Raw genomic sequence first — 6,560 nt, forward strand, 5'->3', positions numbered from 1 at the left:
CAATCTCTGTCTGACTACTGCACATGATCACAAACTCTAAAAAGAAAACAATTCTGAAAATACTTAATATAACTCAAATAGAAATAACTAAAAATAGGAATATTATAATTATGGTTGGGTTGGCTCCCAACAAATGCTTCTTTAACGTCACTGGTTTGACGGTTAGCTCCTTTACGGAGATGGATAGGGGGCTTAGAATGTCACCCCTTACTTTGAACTTCTTCCCGTGCTCTCATGGATGAGCTCCACGTGTTCTAGAGACAGGATCTTGTTCACTTTGTGTGGAATCACTGGGCTATCTGTGAAGACAACTCTCATGCCAGGTGAGAGGCCTTTAGTAGGGATTTTCTTATCCCTCCAGCCTTTAGGTACCTTCTTCTTAGTACCTTTATTCCCAGTTTTTTATGAGGGTTTCTCAACACCAAACTTAGATTTGGTGTTTGAGGGCTCTGTATAGCTTTGCACTGAGAGAGAGGGTTAGAACACTAAGTATTGCACAGTTGTCTCTCCCTTAGGGAAGGAGTTAGGTTTGGGAATCTTGAATAAGATGTGATCCTTCCATAATTGCAGAACTAGCTCTCCCTTTGCCACATCAATTATGGCATTGGCTGTAGCTAGGAAAGGTCTCCCAAGGATGATGGATTCATCCTCGTCCTCTCCAGTATCTAAGATGATAAAATCTGCAGGGATGTAAAAGTCTTCAACCTTTACTAATTCACCCTCTACCAAGCCATATGCCCTATTTAGTAACTTGTCTGCCATTTTTAATGAGATCTTGGCAGCTTGCACCTCAAAGATTCCCAGCCTCTCCATTATAGAGAGAGGCATGAGGTTTATGCTTGACCCTAGGTCGTATAAAGCCTTCTCAAAAGTAATTGTCCCTATGGTGTAGGGAATTAGGAAGCGTCTGGGATTCGACAGCTTTTGAGGTAGTTACTTCTGAACTAAGGCATTGAGTTCCTTGGTGAGCACTGGAGGTTCTTTCTCCAATATCTCTATTCTAAATAATTTGGCATTCAGCTTCATCAGAATCCCTAGGTACTGAGCAACTTGCTCTTTCCTAGTTTCTTTTTCCTCATCAGAGGAGGAGTATTCTTCAGAGTCTATAATCAGCAACAAGCCCTTCAAGGGAACCTCTATGGTCTCCTCATGAGCCTTGATTTCCTTCAGTTCCTCAATAAGGGGATCTTTAGTGGGCATTGAACGCCCAGCTACTCCTATAGTGGCGTTCAACGCCAGGAGTTGTCCCTTTTTGAGCGTTGAACGCCCAGCTTCTACTCCATTGCTGGCGTTCAACGCGAGTAACTGCTCCTCCTTGGGCATTGAACGCCCAGCTACTCCATTGCTGGTGTTCAACGCCATCTTCTCCTCTTCAGCTTTGGCCTCAACTTCTACAGTGATGCCCTTGTACTCTTCTCTTGGGTTTACTTTAGTATTACTAGGAAAAGTGTTAGGAGGAGTCTCAGGAATTTTCTTACTCAGCTGACTAATCTGTACCTCTAGATTCCCGATGGAGGATCTTGTTTCAGTAATGAAACTATAAGTGGTTTTAGAGAGATTGGAGACTATAGTGGCTAGGTCAGAGAGGCTCTGCCTAGGAGTCTCCACCTGTTGTTGAGAAGATGGGAATGGTTTATTATTAAACCTATTCTGGTTTCTTCCACCTTGATTGTTTTTGAATCCTTGCTGAGGCTTCTGTTGATCTCTCCATGAAAAGTTGGGATGATTCCTCCATGATGAGTTGTAGGTGTTTCTATAAGGCTCATTATTGGGGTTTCCTGAGGAGTTTCCCAAATAGTTAACCTCATCCATCATGGGTTGATCCGGATCATATGCCTCTCCTTCATGGGAGGCTTCTTGAGTACTGTCAGCTGCAGCTTGTGATCCAGTCAAATGCTGAGTGATCATGTTGACCTGTTAGGTCAGGATCTTGTTCTGAGCCAATATGGTATTCAGGGTTTCAACCTCTAGGACTCTTCTCTTCTGAGCTACCCAAGTGTTTACAGGGTTCCTTTCAGAAGTGTACATGAATTGGTTGTTAGCAACCATGTTAACAAGTTCCTATGCCTCTTCAGGCATTTTCTTCAAGTGGAGTGATCCACCAGCAGAGTGGTCTAAAGCCATCTTGGATAATTCAGAGAGACCATCATAGAAGATATCTAACATGGTCCAGTCTGAAATCATGTTAGGAGGGCACCTTCTGATCAATTGCTTGTACCTCTCCCAGGCCTCATAGAGGGATTCACCCTCCTTTTGTCTGAAGGTCTAAACTTCCACCCTAGGCTTGCTCAGCTTCTGAGGTGGAAAAAACTTGGTCAAGAATACATTGACCACCTTTTTCCAAGAGTCTAGGCTTTCCTTAGGCTGAGAATCCAGTCATAACCTAGCTCTGTCCCTTACAGCAAAGGGGAAAAGCATAAGCTTGTAGATTTCAGGATCCACTCCATTAGTCTTGACAGTATCATAGATCTACAAGAAATCAGACATGAATCTGTCTTCCTATGGAGGTCCATGAAACTGGCAGTTCTGCTGAACTAAAGTGACCAGTTGAGGCTTCAGCTCAAAGTTATTTGCACCAATTGCAGGTATAGAGATGCTTCTTCCATAGAAGTTAGAAGTGGGTGCAGTAAAGTCACCCAGGACCTTCCTTGCGTCTCCTCCACCATTAGGATTGGCTACCATGTTTGTATTTTCAGCTTCTTTTTTGAAAAACTCTGTGAGGTTTTCTCCGGAGTGTTGTGCTTTAGCTTGTTGTAAACGCCTCCTTAGAAAACTCACAAGTTCAGGGTCAGGATCAACGAGAGGTTCTTTATCTCTGTTCCTGCTCATAAACAAGAAAGAAGAATGCAAGCAAAAAAGGAAAAAAAAAGATTTTCTATGTCAGAGTATAGAGGTCCTTTGAAAGAGTTAGAAGAGGAGAAAAGAAAAGAAATATATCTTTTAAATTAAAAGAGTTTTCGAAAAATAAATAAATAAAAAAGAAAATGAAGATTTTTGAAATTAGAAGAGAGAGAAAGAGGCAAGAATTTTTGAAAAAGGAGAGAGAGAGAAGTAGAAAGTTTTCGAAAATAGAAGAGAGAGAAAGAAGAATTAGAGAGTTACCAAACTTTCAAAATTAAGATAAGATAAAACAAGTAACTAACCAACTAACAAGAATTGAAAATAAATTTAAAGATTTAATTTTGAAATTTAATTTTTTTTAGAGAGTAAAGACCTGAAATTTAAAAGTTTTAAAATTAAAAAGAAGACAAGATAGGAAGGACTTTAAGCAAGAAGATATGATAAAGATTTGAAAAAGATTTGCAATGATAAGATTTGAAATTTAATTTTTGAAAAAGATTTTATTTTTAAATTTGAAATTTGAATTTTAAATTTTAAATTTTGAAATTGAATTTTAAAAATTGAGATTAAAGTAAGATAAGAGAGGATTTTGAAATTTAAAGAAAGATAAAAAGATAAGATGAAGATTTGAAAAGATTTGAAAAGATAAGATTTGAAATTCAAAATTTAAACTTTACTAAATACAAAACACCAAACTAAAAATTTTTAAATGAAGATAGGGAAAGATAGTAAAGATTTTTGAAAATTTAAATAAGAATAAAAGAAATTTTTTTTTATTTTTGAATTTTAAAGAAAGAGAAAGACAACTAGGAGACACCAAACTTAAAACTTTAGAATCAAAGGACAATAATTTTCGAAAATTTGAAAGAAAAACACCAAAAAGACACCAAACTTAAAGTTTTTGAAATCAAACAAGAAAAATTACCAACAACAATTTGAATACTAAGATGAACACTCAAGAACAATTTCAAAAATTTAAAGAAAAGATGAACACAAAAAGAGACACCAAACTTAAAAACTGACACAAGACTTAAACAAAGAAAAAGATTACTAAAGAAAAGAAAAGATTTTTGAAAATTTTTGAAAAAGAAAACAAAAGACACAAACAAAAGAGCAAATAAATCTTAAAAAGTACCTAATCTAAGAAACAAGATAGTACGGTAGTTTGTCAATCTCAAAACAATCTCCGGAAACGGTGCCAAAAACTTGGTGTGCGGAATTGAACTCTGCACAACTGAACCGGCAAGTGTACCGGGTCGTCCAAGTAATACCTCAAGTGAGTGAGAGTCAAATCCCACGGAGATTGTCGGATTGAGCAAGCAATTGCTATCTTGTAATTCTTAGTCAGGCGATTAGAAAAGATGGTTGTTTGTTAAGAAGCATAAATGAAATAATAAAGAACGAAATACCAAATTAGTGTAAAAGAAATGATGGATAATTAGTTAAGGCTTCGGAGATGCGTATTCTTTCTGGATTAACTTTTCTTGCTGTCTACTTCAACAATGAACGATATGTTCAATGGCAGCCGTAATTGACTAACTCATGTAGCATCCTCATCAAGTTAGTCTCTTCTAAACTATAGCAGTCCACCATATCAGAGCAACTCATGTAGCATTCTCATCAAGTTAACGCATGGCTTCCCACTATAGTCGAAGGTGAAGACCTAAGTAATCCACTCCCCTTCGCGATCCCACTCAAAATGCCACAGACAAGGTCGGATCTTCCAGATCAGGAAACGCTGCTTCTCATACTCTAGCCTTGATGCCACAAAAACCTCAGTAACCCACGGTCAATAGGATTATATGTCACATATCCAAAGTCACCCAGGCACACTCTTGGAATCCGCAGTGCATTCTCTAGCTTGTAGTTCAATGCTATCCGGGCAGGACTAACAAGGAACCCATGTAGAACAAGGATGGTTGTCACAGGTCATTCTCAATTCATGAGATGAAGAATGAAAATGCACAAGAAAATGGAATCAAACGTGTATTAAAATAGAACAGTAGTATTATTAATCCATGAGAATCAGCAGAGCTCCTAACCCTAACTTAAGAGGTTTAGTTGCTCAAGCTTTTACAGAAAGTAAATGTGAAATTTGATAGAACCATCAGCAAGCTGAAGGCATATGCGGGTTGTCTTGACTTCTCGAGTCAAGCAGAGCTTCTTTATTAATGATGTAAGCATCAAGTTAATGCTTGCTCCAAGATCACACAGGGCTGTCCTTGTGCAGGCATCCCCTAGGGTGCATGGTATCATGAAGCTCCCAGGATCCTGAAGCTTTTCTGGTAAGCTCTTCTGGATTACTGCACTGCATTCTTCGGTGAAGAAAACTGTTTCTACCATTCTCCAGTCCTTTTTATCACTTAAGATGTCCTTCATAAACTTAGCATAGGAGGGTATCTATTCAAGAGCCTCTACAAAGGGGATCTTGATCTTTAATGTCTTAAGATAGTCCGCAAAGCGGGCAAACTATTTATCTTTTTCTGCTTGACGGAGCTTCTGGGGAAATGGCTTCCTGGTCTTGTACTCATCAACTCTAGTTGATGTAAGCTGAGTGTTTAGAGTGCTTGAAGAGGGGTTACTAGCTTGCTTATGAGGGGTGTTCTCAGCACTTGTACGTGTCCGATCATCCCTGCTTGGGCGTTCAACGCCCTTGCTGCCCCCTTCTTGGCGTTCAACACTAGAAGTACCCCCTTCTGGGCGTTCGACGCCAATGACACTCCTCCCTGGGTGTGCAATGCCCTCAGAGTTGCCTTGGATTACATTCTATTCGTCTTCTGTCATCTTTTTTTCCCTTTGTCTCCTGTTGCTTTGAGGTTGGGTGTTCAGGGTCCTTCCACTTCTCAGTTGGATAGCCTGACACTCTTCCTTTATCTATTCAGATAATTGTTGTCTAGCTTGACTCAACTATGCCTCTATATTCCTGTTAGAGGCTCGGGTTTTTTGCACAGCCTCTTGCAATTCCAACAACTATTGTGCAAGGGAGTGCAGCTGCTGTCTTAATGGGCCATTTTGTTCTGGAGGGTTAAATTCAGTAGATACTACCTTGACCTCTCCTTTTATTAAAGTCTCACTGGCTGAGTACAGATGCTGGTTACTGGCAACTGTCTCAATAAGTTTGTGTGCTTCCTCAATTGTCTTCCTCATGTATATAAAACCACCAGCAGAATGGTCTAGAGACATTCTAGCTACATCTGTGAGCCCGTAATAGAAGATGTCTAGTTGCACCTATTCTAAAAATATTTCAGTGGGGCATTTTCATAGCATCCCTCTGTACCTCCCCCAGGCATCATAAAGAGATTTGTTAACCTCTTGTCTGAAGCCTTGGATGTCCTGTCTAAGCTGGGTGAGCTTCTTCGGAGGAAAGTATTGATTCAAGAACTTGTTCACTAGCTGATTCCATGTTTTCAAGCTAGATTTAGGTTGGTTATCCAACCACCTCTTTGCTTGATCCTTTACTCCAAAGGGAAAGAGTAACAATCTGTAGACATCATGGTCTACTCCCTCAGTGCGTACTGTATCAGCTATTTGTAAGAAATTTGCAATAAACTCTATGGGTTCTTTCTATAGAAGTCCATGATAGTGATAGTTTTCCTGCATTAGAGTAATCAGTTGAGGGTTTAGCTAAAAATTTCTTGATCTAATAGGGGGTATACTGATACTTCTTCCATCGAAGTCAGGAGTAGGGACAATATAGGACCCCAAGGTTCTTTTGAACT

General features: G+C 39.2%; 1 non-coding gene across 1 annotated transcript; it reads left to right on the forward strand.

Moving 5' to 3' along the window:
• The first annotated feature begins 2,177 nt into the window (after window positions 1-2,177).
• On the forward strand, window positions 2,178-2,286 carry LOC112753076 (small nucleolar RNA R71). Its single transcript, XR_003177476.1, has one exon. It is a non-coding gene; the product is annotated as a small nucleolar RNA R71 (small nucleolar RNA).
• The last annotated feature ends 4,274 nt before the right edge of the window (window positions 2,287-6,560 follow it).

Source organism: Arachis hypogaea, chromosome 15 (assembly GCF_003086295.3).
Source record: "Arachis hypogaea cultivar Tifrunner chromosome 15, arahy.Tifrunner.gnm2.J5K5, whole genome shotgun sequence".
Classification (NCBI taxonomy): Eukaryota; Viridiplantae; Streptophyta; class Magnoliopsida; order Fabales; family Fabaceae; genus Arachis; species Arachis hypogaea.